The sequence below is a fragment of the Gallus gallus genome, chromosome 4 (genome assembly GCF_016699485.2).
Source record: "Gallus gallus isolate bGalGal1 chromosome 4, bGalGal1.mat.broiler.GRCg7b, whole genome shotgun sequence".
Taxonomy (NCBI): domain Eukaryota; kingdom Metazoa; phylum Chordata; class Aves; order Galliformes; family Phasianidae; genus Gallus; species Gallus gallus.
The window spans coordinates 46413579-46426055 of NC_052535.1; the positions used below are offsets into that span (position 1 = coordinate 46413579).

The window sequence follows — 12477 nt, forward strand, 5'->3', positions numbered from 1 at the left end:
AGCCAGACAGCACCAGTTGTCCTGTGCGTGTGTGCGGTTCTGTCAGGAGGAGTCAGTTGTTTGGTTATTCGTTCTCATTTTGACATCAGTTGCCCTACATAACAGTAAGCTTCACTGAGTGGAGTCTCTTTGTCCAGTTGCACTGGAAGGCGTGCAAAGCTAAGGTACAGCTGTCCTTTCTCTTGCAAATAGCTTCTCAGTTATAAAGCAGACATTCACACGTGTGTTGTGGCCATTTCAAACCATACAAACTCAGATGCAGCCCTGTATGGGATGGGATCGCAGAAGCAGGCTGTGATGTCGGTGACGCCTACGGACTCATACTGCTGAAAACTACAGAGCTGCACTCTGTCACCCAGACTGCACCGTGTGTGCTGAGCACCAGTGCTGGCTGTGGAAATTTCAGCAAAACATGTTGATCTCTAAAGCAACAAGTGAGAAGGACTCCTGTTACCAGAACAGAGGAATTTAGGACTTTGACAAGCACCAACACACCCCTCGCAAGGATGCATGGCAAGACAACATATTCTCACAAGGAGGTAAAGCTATAAAACTCCTGTTAGGACTCTGCTCTTTGATCACAGGAAATTAAACACTTGGGATATCTGGCCAGAGTTGTGCACACCTTCAAAGAAAACACAGCAAGAGGTCTAATTGCCCAATCATGGCTGTTATTGACTCCCTACCTATGGTCTGTCTGTAGGGGTTGTGTGCACTTGAAGGGCGTGACACTGCACTTCCACCTTGTTTCTGCTGTAACTCTCTTGCCCAGAAAATACAGAACAGCCTGAGTCGGAAGGGAACCATAAGGATCTTTAAGTCTAAAATGGATGAGAGCACAGCATCCTGAGAAGCAATGGCTGTCATATACTGTGCTGTCCAGCTCACAGAAACAAGTTGCAGAGCCACGTCGTAGAGTCAGAAGGAAACTCTCTAAAAAAACACTTCGTCGTGCTTCCCAGTATGTATTCAACATTCTCCCTTCAGAAGCAGTGTGTTATCACCTTGCTGCTGGTTCAGCTGATGCTGTTACTTTCATTCCCAGAGCTGATACAGAACATTTGCAACATAGCAAATTGAGCCCAAGACTGATTTCTTATTTAAGGTTCAGAGTCTTGAACCCAGATGCCTGAGCATCAGTAGAGGGAAAGAAAGCCCAAATGCATGGAATGGGGTATGTGCTTTTTTGTCGCTGAGTCTTCTCCCCTCCTGTGAAACACTATGTACAGTTTTCCCCTAACCTCTTGTTTTCTTTTTCCCCACCCAGGAGCACCTGGCAGCCAATGCACAGCAATCACACTCAAGAAATCAGAGCAGATAAGAAGGGTCTGCTCAGGGTTACCTCCCTCAGCAGCTCTGCAGGCAGTGGGGCATGTCATACTCAGCCCGTGAGCTTTGCAGGGTGCAGCATCTCTTCTGAGCTGCTCCTGGAGCACTGCTCCTGCAGGGCCTGCTTTGCTGCCAGGAAGAGGCACCTCACAGTGTGGATGCAGTGATAGGCAGAGAGGAGCTTCTGCACAGTAAAAGTGCCCCTCGTCAGCGGGCTCTTAGTTTCATCAAGGAAAGTCCCTTCCTTGCAGAAGTGCTGAATATTCAGGTGTCTTCAGGGACCTTGGGATCACCTTGCCATCAGGTATTTTTGGAAATATAGGGGAGAACTGGGTGCCTGGGGAAGCAGGGTTGGCTATGGCAACTGCAGAAAGATGCTTTCACCTCAGAGGTGCCTGTGTTTGTAAACTCCTTCCTTGAGGACAGAACACAGTGCTATCTGTTGCTCTGATTTGCAGTGTGGTAGCCCTGCTGGTAAGAGAGAAACCTCACAGTCAACCCCCAAGCCATGGCTTTGCCCTCCAAAGGTGAAGCTCTTGGTCTTGCTGGTATCCTTAGACCACCCTCCTCTACCTTTCTGCTTATCTGAGCAAAAGCAATTTGGAAGGCCCTTTAAGGATATGACTTTCCTAACTTGTAGCAGAGGCTGCTCGCTGAAGCTTTCACATGAGCTGGAATAGGTTTAACCAAAAATATTGTGTGGCTCTCCAAGCCTCTGATGCATCTTGATGGCTCTTCTTCAGAGGGCTCCTATTGCTCTGACAGCTGATGGTTGTACAGCTCTTCCCAGGGGTGACCAACCCTCCTCTCTCCTGCAGAGATGCATCTCTGAAGCAGTTCTAAGCAAGCACAATTTGGCAACAAACCACAGCTGGGAGGCAGCTCAGGGAAGAGGATGGAGGTGGAGGAAGCTTTCCTTCAGCCTGCATCCATCCTGACCTCTTCTAAAGCCTAATGTACCTTAAAAGGCAGGTAGTAAATTTGACCTCTCCTGCTCTGCTGCAAACTAACAAATGATAGTCGTTATGCAGCTGATGCAACTTGAAGTTACAAAAATACCTCCTTACAAACGCTTTCTATCCCAATACAAGCAGGACTCTTTCCTATAAGAGAAGCTGGGAATCTGAAGTGTGAGCTCTCAGGCCCAAGGATGGAGCTGGTTGGGATGTGTGCCTCTGCTACTCTCATACCATTTCTAGTCTCATAGATGGTGACAGATACCTCTGCCGGAGTGGCACAGACAGTGTTGTGCTGTGAGTGCTGGCTTGTTTGACTCCACTTCACACTGGGGACAGTGTCATCCTTTGGCTAGGAATGAACATGTTATTGGGCTTTTATGTTCTTTTAAATAACCGGTGTGTGTCTAATCACCTGATTAGAATGAATGTAATGGCACCCCCTCGTGGCTTTCAAGCAGAGACAGGCAAAATTAGAGTGTGTAGTACTGTGCTGCCTGTGGGCGTTGTTCTGCAGAGACTAAGAACAGCTGCCCAACAGAACTGCTGCTGATGCTGGTAGAATTGCCTCCAGCAGCTGGATTGAGAACTGTAGATCTCTGTGATGAAGCTGCAAATGCTTTTGTATTGACAATCTGTAGAAACTCTCATGACACAAAAGTTCAGAGCAGAGCATTTGTCAACCTCAGACGAGGTACCCTCGTGAACATCATGGCTGCTTTTGGATTAGTATAGAGAAGTGGCACGTCTTTAACACAGGCATGGTGTACTCACAATGGCACAATGATGCTGGCTGGAGACAGATGCTCGTGGTCCATTCTGGCTTGGTTTTGGAGCTGGAGCACCCGTGTACTCCTGGCATGTGGAAGAAGTCCCAGCTGCCTGATAATTGGAATGTTCCTTGGCTACAAATGTTGAAAACTTGCATGTATCAGAGATTAACTGAGAATAATTTTGCCTGTTCTTTACCTCCTCTGTCCTCTCCAGGTTTGAAAGGCTCGCTAACAAGCTAACAAAAAGAATAACAGCCTAGAAATGCAAGGGTTTTCCTTACTTGCCTCGCTAACGCGTTATGTCTGTAATGATGCTGTAGCCAGAAATTACTCCCCATTTGTATGCTTACTCCTGTGTCTGAAAACTTCCCCATGCAGGAGGTTATGCTCTGCTGTGGTTTAATGCCCTGGTCTGGCTGCTCGCTGCAGACCTACTCTGCGCTGGTTTCTACTGAGACACTGAAGAAAACAGACTGCCCCTCTTGCTGATGCTGCACAACGTTTGAGGACTTGCGGTCACTGAGGATGTGAGTGTAACAAACCAGAGGACAGCTGCAGAGATTTGTGTTTTCTTCCCTTGCCAGGAAAAGGTGCCTGGAGTGCAAAAACACCTAAGGCCTTCCTGGAGAAAGCTCTATGGAGTAGAAGCACTGTAGATGAGTGATATTTCTTCAACCATCTGCTCCTTCCGCACTCACACGAGGGCAGGCCAGCTCCATGTGAGTGCAGTGATAGGTGAGCCTCGCTGGAAGCTGCAGGAAGTTTTTAATTTTCTCTTCTTGTTCCTTGGTGTCAGACAATGATCTTCACATCAGCACACCAAAGGAAATAATTTAAACATAATTAACTTGAGCTAACGCTGAAACTCCTGGGAGCAGCGTGGTGTTAACTGTTCAGAGATTTTTAACTTGCTTTTTATCAGGAATATGAGAATACTGTTTGAATTAAGACTTCTTAATTAAACGTGACCTGGGTGACACTGTGTTCTTAATTAAACGTGACCTAGGTGACCGTTCAGTTATTAACACTGTGTTCGCTTACACTGTGGCTCTGATACGCTCTTAAAGAGGGAACTCCTCAACCATCATTTCACCGGGGGCCGACACAGCAACTTGTGTTTATAAATGCTGTGCAACTTTTCTGTCCCTTCCTTCCTTCCATCCTTCCTTTCTTTCTTGCCAGACCTGTGCAGAAACCTCTTTAGGAAACGCTGTTTTTCCTCCTGTAAGACCAGTGGAAGGAGGAACTTAAGTCCCAGGAAGGAAAGGAGCAAAGCTGGGCTGCACACCTGGCATTTCTCTGCTGTGCTGGTTAATTCAGCCTGGACTTTCAAGCAATTCCATGGTGGGGCATAAGGTCTGTAGAGTCTGTTGGCAGAAAAATGCCTGACTATCTAGTGTTGAACCAACCAACGCCTTCTGAGGAAGCCACCTAATGCTCTGTCCAAGACATCAGTGTGCATTCACAGACCAAAAAAAGGAGATGTGAGGGACAGATGATACGTTACCAGAATTAGCCATTGCCACACCGAGTACGCATCAGACGCAAGACTTGCCTCAGTTCAACAACCTGAAATTCAAGTTCCCTATTCCAGGCTCACATGCCTTCTAATGATAGCGTGTTCGTGTCTCCTTCAGCTTTGGGCATGACCTTTCTGAGCTGGCTGCTTCTGTTTCTCACCTGTACATTGAGCCAAAAAACAGCCGCCTCTGAATTTTAGGAGGGGGTGTAAGGGACAGAGCAGATGAAAGATTTTCTGTATTCAGTGATATGACCCTGAATGAATGCAGTTGAGCAAGCTGGCCAACTCAGATGAGCACTATTTTGTACTGCTCATGTTTACCAGCGTACTGTGCCTGGGTCCAAGAGCAAGCCTACAACGCTGCTATGGTGAAGCTGGCCAGCCTACTTTAACCTACTCAGACACGCCATCTAAACAAAACACTCCCTCTCCAAAAACTTCGTGCTCCTCTCTGCCCTCTTGCAAGCCCTCTTGCTGCAATCCTTTCCTGTGCTGCCTCTGGGGTGCAATGGCTCTTGCTCCAAATCGTTACTTCTATGTGGAAGATGGCCAAGCTGAAGTGGTGGGGCAGGCTGTGCCACCTGCTGCAGAGAGCTCCCCAGCTGTGGTGTGTTAGATCCTGCTGTTGAAATGCTCCTGGGCAGGCTGCTCTGAAAACACCTGGGGGGTTACCAGCTGAGACCAAAGAGGCAGAATGGGCTGGAGGAATGCAGTTCTGACAGTAAGTTAAAGCCTAAGTGGGTTGGGCCTGCGCTTACCTTTAGGATGATGAGAAGAGGGTGCTGAGGTGCTGCTGGGGCAGAATGGGGGTGTTTTGGTGTGCAGAGGGCCATGTTGGCACCATCCTGAAAACAATGAGCAAGCCCTGCTCTGAGGCTGCTTTACAAATGGCTGCTGGTGGTCATAGGACATCTGGGAACGACGTGAAAACTGCAGATGGTGGAAATGTGGTATGTGGGAACGCTGTGAATTGTTCAGTCAGCATCTAGGAATAAAGATACAAAACTTCTACAATTAGAGATCCTCCTCGGGAAGGAGTTTGCCATCAGTGCACACCAGAGCTAAGCTCTTTCAAAAAATGTCACCTCTATTTTTGGATGGGGGGATTGAATCAACTTCCAGTGTAAGGGAAATCTGGTTACAGGCTTGTGCAGCAGAGAAAAGGGAGTGGCATGGCATTGGCAGGTCACGTAGTCCAGTTCTGTACATCAGGTACAACGATACCATGAAGTATGATTTTGACACAGGAATCTCACCTTGAATTTATGTTCTGTTTTACTACTGGAAAATGAACCATGACTGTTAATTAAGGACTGTTTCCAGGTTAAGTTTGCACTGTTTCTAATTGTTCAGGTCCTCCACATTTAATCCAGTATTGCCATTCTAGCACAGATTTGGTCCTTAGTATGAGTTATGCTGTGTCTTCATGATGTGCTGCTATGTTTTAGCCCTGGCGCTAAGTTTAAATGTCTTTCAGTTTTCCTTTGTGCTGGTCCTTTTAGCAGAACCCGGAGCAAGGGCCATCTATATGAGAATCTTATCCTTCAAGCTGTAATCAGGTATGTTTGAGAAGGAGCTGTGATGCCCAGGTAACAAGCCAAGAGCTGCTGCTTTCCTCCTGCAAATGGAGATGGTCATTGTTACGTATTTGAAGTAGCGTATGTTCATGTACAGGCACAGTGTTGTTGGCAGATAATTATCAGTCTGCATAAATAAGAAGTTAAATGGAACAAGGAGAGCACGATGCAAATTGTCATTAAATCTGTTCCCCAGCTCTGTAATGGAGGTTGTGTGGGTACGCTGAGTGACGATTGTAGGCTGCTAGCTACATTGCTCTGCAGAGTGATTTGGGGTCACAATGAAATCACACTGAATTGTTTAAGTTGGGCCCAGAGAATAACACACGCAGCCATTCAAAAAACACTAAGAAACTTCTGGTTACAGATGGCACAAATGGTGTTTTGTTATGCTTGAGACAACACAAACGTACATCTATGACAATTCCACATTTCTAGATGCTCACTGGATGCCGTCCATACTTTAACTTCTATTTTTCCAATGTTCTTGATATGCAAACTCCTTAAGAGCGTTCCAGGAGAGATGTGGATGCTGTACCTTTGATTTAAGCCTTCTGACAAGCCTTGGATGCTCCTCCCTTGCCTCTCATGTGGATTCCTAACAGGCAGCCCATAGCCACCTAGCAATCTACAATGTAAAATTATCACCATCTACTACTCCAATAGCCAAAGGCCCAGGTAATATGAATACTTTGGCCTACTCACCCTAAGTGCTGTCTTTTTTCTTTTTTTTTCTACTTGGAGACTGAGGGTTTGTAGAAAATAATTTTCTGTTTGGAAGGAAGTGCTCCTTCAATACTGCAACTTGAAGGGAGATTGACAACATAGCTTGCGGTTACCAGGGCTGCCACAGGCACTGACAAGATTTGTCACTGTTTCTGAAAACTCTCCTTATATGACATGGCTAATAATATTAGAAAAGCTTCAAGTTATGTCATTTGTTCATGGGCAGGGGACTGTCAAAGAAATTACAACTTCTCCACAGGAAGCTATGCATGCATCTAAATGCTCCAGACTTGCTCTGTGTATCCACAAGCAATTCTGGTGATGTTGAAGAGGAAGCAACTCCAAGTTCTTGCAGTGCAACAGCAGTAATAGAAGGACTGAGTTCCACAAGAACATAGTTTTATAAGATGAAATGTATATAGCATGGCAGTAAATAAACTAAGGCTAGGAATTAAGTGGAAGAAGGATCTTAGCATGTAAACCATGCATTTTTGGAACAGCTTTTAGTAGTGACATAACCTTCTCATAACTCCTCGAGTTATTATTATTTAATATTTATGAAGAATTTAAGTAATTAATCTGCCCCAAATGGTAGGCAGGAGTGTGCACATGCCTGGCCAGTGGGTTTCAGTTGTAGTCTGCAGTTATGCACCACAAAATCTGTGATGGCAAAATATCCGTTTGCTTGTACCAATAGCTCCCATGAAGAGGAGTTCTGAGTTTGTGCCCTGATTGATCAGGTGCTATAGATGAAGTGGGAGAGTACATATTATGGCAGGTGTTGTAAGAAAGGCCCTTTAGTAATAGCTTCAGAAATCTCTTTTCTTAGGCCGTGAACACCTTCCTTTTCCTGGATGCTATGCAGAAGTGCACAAGAAGTGGTTTGGAAGAGTTTGATGTGCTATAGGTTACTCAGTGAACTTGAAGGCATTCCAGGAGTAGAGCATCTTCCTGGGAAGCAGAGGGTGGTGTGGGAGCTTGTTTTTTGGGAGGTGTGTGGCAGGCCTGTGGTTTTGTAACTGCTGTGTTCCAAAAATGGTGCTTTTATAAATAAATAACACAACCTGTTTCACATGGCTTTCTTCCAGTGGGAAGCTGCCCTGCGGACCTTGGGATTTTTCTATTCCTAGTCAAGGGAGAAACAAATGTAAGTACACAGAAAGAGCATCTTTATTTCTGCTATGTCGAGAATTGAGAAGTACGTGTTTTGTTTTATTTGATCAGTTACTTCAGCCTCCCTAAGCTGCCATCGTGGCTCTCTGTGAAAGCCTGTGAAAATAAAAATATCACAGACAAAAATAACAGTCCCTCGTTCTAAGTGTGGAGTGTCTCAGTGCGTATTTGGCACATCCTCTGAGGCTGTATCAACAGCAAGTAGAAACAAGCTGCTGTAAAGAGCGAGTCAGAGAGAGGAATAGCGCTTGGTGTCCTGTCCTGTGTCTGCCAGGACTTCTGACATGAATCACAGAATCGTTATGGTTGGAAGAGACCACTATGATCATCTAGTCCAACCATCCAACCACCCGTCCCCACCATGACCACAAACTATGTCCCACAGTGCTGCAACTGTTCTTTGTAGAGATATATTCCAAGGGATATCGGAAGTTATAACAGTTTCTCTTCTGAGCAGACCACCACCCAGCACACCTCCCAGGCTGCGTGCTTTGCTATATGGTGTATGATTTCACAAGAGCCTTCCATAAGCTGTACGGAGCAGTGACACCTTTAACAACCATAAAGACTGCCGGGGCACCAGCAGCATTTAGGTGGCTGTAAATGATGCACACCACCACGAGAAACGTTTCTTTCCCTGAGGCACCAGATGGCAGCATTTTTCCTCTCTGAAAGTGTGATCCCTTCTCAGATTCACTTTCTGGGACCACCACATAGGGCTGCGCGGCTGCGGAGGCCACAAAGGCCTCAACTGAACCGGACCTTCTCTGTCATCGCCTGCTTTGTGGGAACCCTTCAGTCACACATCCCTAAACCCTACGTTTTCCCCTCACTCTCATGTCCTTGCTCATAAATGCAGTGCTGCTTTACCACTGCTTTTTGTCACAGGAAAAGAAAAGAGAGAAAATCATCCATGTCAGCTGCAGCAAGCTCTGTTCCTAAGGCACTCACCTTTGGCCTGCAGCGCTATGGGACAAATGTGTTTGCACGAGTTGTATGACTTACGGCTTCGGTGGACAGCAGAAGAAAGGCTGTTTATGCACAAAAGGGATGGGTTGGCCCTGGGGGCTGAGGGAGGAGCAGCTCTGGCTTTCTTTTTCTTTTCTTTCTTTCTTTCTTTTTTTTTGCTGTCTGCTTTACTCTGTGGTGATGTGGTGTATCTGCTGTGGTTAGTTGCTGTGTCACTGCTTTACAGATGCTATGAGCTCACCAGTGGACAATTTGTGGGTTCTTTAACTTCTGACGAGCAGCCAGTTGTTTTTCTAAAGAGCATGTGACGAGGGATTTTCTAATTTTTCAGCTTTCAGCCAAATTCAGTGGGAGTGCCATAGGACAGGGAAGTGGTGGTGGACCCTTCTCAACTCCACCCTTCTTACTTAATACCAAAAACTTATCTATAAACAGGCAAGAGGGAGGGAAGAGCGTTCCTCAAAGCGAGCCAAAAGAATCCTGTACAATGACAACGTTAAACTGAGATTTGTGGAAAACAGTGCTATTTTCTTTGGTTAAAAATATTCTAATGAAAAAAAGCCCTCAATGTTTTTTCGCTTTCTCGTGCCAGTTTCTTTCCAGTTTTGGATTTGTCTGCCCATTGGTTTCAGTTACATCATGCGAACAAGACGGACTCAGCTTTACTGCCCAAGATAGGCAATATGTGTGCAGTAGAAATACACTGGAAATTCACCTGAAAGCTGAGTAGAATTTCATCACTTCAAGTCAATCGTACAGATATTATCTTCCTTTTAAATAAAGAGGGATAATATTTTTAAATGCACCTCCACAGCTTATAATGATCAGTGCGATTCCTTATGTGCACTTGCTTTACAAAGTGGAAGAAAACACCCATTTTTTGTCTAATTATAGTTCTGGAGTTGCTAACTAGCACCTTCTCTGAGAAACAGTTGCCTGTGATGAGCTTTGCAAGAAGAGAGATGTTGAGGTGGTTTAAAAAATAAAATAAAAAAAGCATCTGATATCTATCAGTATGGATTATTACAGCTTGCCATTATTTAGTTTGGAACTGTGACAACTGACCAAAACATAGAGACTATGAATAGGAATGCAAGGAGTGATTAAGTGCATGTGAGAGAGGAAAAAAAAAATAAAGCAATACAGTTTGGCACGCAGCAAATGTTAGATCTGGTGTACAGCTGTCTGTGCAATTCCCACTGCTCTCTTGGAGGATTTCTGCGATTTCCCACTAAGGTATCTCTGCTGATAGAGACTTAGAAACGGCTCCATCTCTGTAAGCTTTGATTCTTAGTACAGCTGGTAAGATAGATGTGTTAATCCTTTACATATGAAAGATGCAAGTATCCTCCTACACATACATTACAGAGAGAAGATTTGTTTGTTTTATGATGGGTAACTGCTATGTACTGTTCGCTGTCTCTATCTTGCATAGTAAGTGAAATTACTGTTGAAACAAGCTGATCAAATCTGAGATTCCCCTTGCTGCAGTCCGGAATGAAAATGTACCCAAGAGGGACAAATTCTGTCTGGTAGTACATAGAGCTTTTTGGCTTCTAGACTGCCACGGCATACTGATGAAGAAGGTACTCTTAAATAAAGAAGATCTGGCTTGCAGGGAAACATGCATCTACAATTCCTATGGAATGAGATGTGGTTCTTGGTGGTTTTGTAGTGCCAACGGCTGCTCTACCAACTTTCACCTTGGCCTTCCCTGAAAGGGGGAGAATTGGTTCAGCCTGGTACAGACACAGGGATGCTTTTCCTTGTGTGTATCCATTATTCCATGATGTATACAATATACGGGGAGTGTCGTTAAAAGGAAGACATTGCAAACAAATCGGTAGTGTCATATTCTGATCCTCATTTTCTATTCAGTAGCATTTCTCATATGGCCTCGGCCAACCCTATTTCTCACAGAAAGCGGTGGCTGTTATTACTGTTTGCATACGGTGTGGAATAAGGAGGCTGGGAGGAATGGTTGCGCAGAGAGAATCTGGTTGGGAAAGAGGTTAAAAAGCCCCAAAAGTGAGTGAAAGTAGACAAAAGTAGACAAGACATTATACATATGACATAAAGTCCCCTTTTTTGCAGGTACAGAATGCTGAGTGTTTAAGAGCTGGTACTGATTGTACTACAGTTGTTGTACGAGGGCTGTAACTGGTATACCATGCATAATTTCTCTCGTGGTGCTTATTGTTCATTGGTTATCCTGCACAGAAACAATACAGGCACTGTAACAGACCCATGGGCTGCATTCCAACACAAGTCATTAGCTCAGGCAGGTCTCCTGAATTGGTCTAAATGTTGCTCCTGTTGATGCAATGAGTGTAGGGATATACTTTTAATGAGTAAAGGTGGGATTATGTTGTGTAGGCAAGAAGCTTGTTATTAGCTTGTCCTTGCTTTTATTTTTTAGTAACAAGAGGTGGTTTTCTTTTTAATTCTTTGTTTGGGTAATATTTTCACCTTTGGTGAGCACATGTTTTGTCTCCTTAGGAAACACAGAATAGAATCATAGGAATGGCTTAGGTTGGAGGAGACCTTAAAGCTCACCTACCCCAATCCCCTGCCGTGGTCTGGTTGCCCCCCACATCAGGCTGCGCAGGGCCCCATCCAACCTGACCTTGAGTGCCTCCAGGGATGGATGGGGTATCCACAGCTTCTCGGGGCAGCCTGCACCAGGGCCTTACTGCCCTCAAGAGCTGAATTAGAGTTGGGCTCATCTCAGACATCCATGTGTCCTAAACAGGAAACTCTACGTAAACAAGAATGAAGTGATAAGTTGTATAGCAATGAGTGCAAATCATAGATTCATCGCATCAGTAAGATCGGAATAGAACTCTGAGATCATCTGGTCCAGTCAGTGACCCATGACATTATTAAAATATTAGATAGAACTGCATTTTTGATATTAATGTCCAGCACTGGAAGATGGGGTGAATGGCATAGACTCCCTTTGTCCTCAGGTGCCCAGCTTCACTTAATAAGATGTGATACCATAGGCAAGAGGCAATTTTATTGTGATCATTTACCCGTGAAACACACAGGCCCTTCATGCTCTGCATGTTAGTTCTCGTTGCATTTACCCCTGCAGCCATTCTCCAAACTGCTCAGTCCCTTCAGTTAGGGCTTTGCAAAGAGATTTGGTAAATGAAAAAGCAAACTGCTGGAAGGCAAACTGTTGTTAATAGCTGATGTCTTGAAGGAAATGAGTTTGCAGTTGACGGAAAAAGGCAGAAGGGCTAATGGACACAAGCATGGATGTACCTTTGTACCCTTCTCATGAGGTATGGGTGGGTGAAGGTTGCCCCACGGTGGCAGTGACCCTGTACTTGCTGTGTCCAGCTGATGTTTACATGAGTAACGTGTCTAGCAGGCACAGAGGAGTCCATTAGCTGTAAGGAGTGTATTAGGAAAAGAGTATCTCTGCATTCCAGCATCAGAACAGT

General features: G+C 45.1%; 1 long non-coding RNA gene across 1 annotated transcript; it reads left to right on the forward strand.

The window, feature by feature from the left end:
• The first annotated feature begins 758 nt into the window (after positions 1–758).
• Positions 759–11339, forward strand: LOC121113201. The gene is made up of 2 exons (XR_006939288.1): positions 759–1174; positions 1268–11339. It is a non-coding gene; the product is annotated as an uncharacterized LOC121113201 (long non-coding RNA).
• The last annotated feature ends 1138 nt before the right edge of the window (positions 11340–12477 follow it).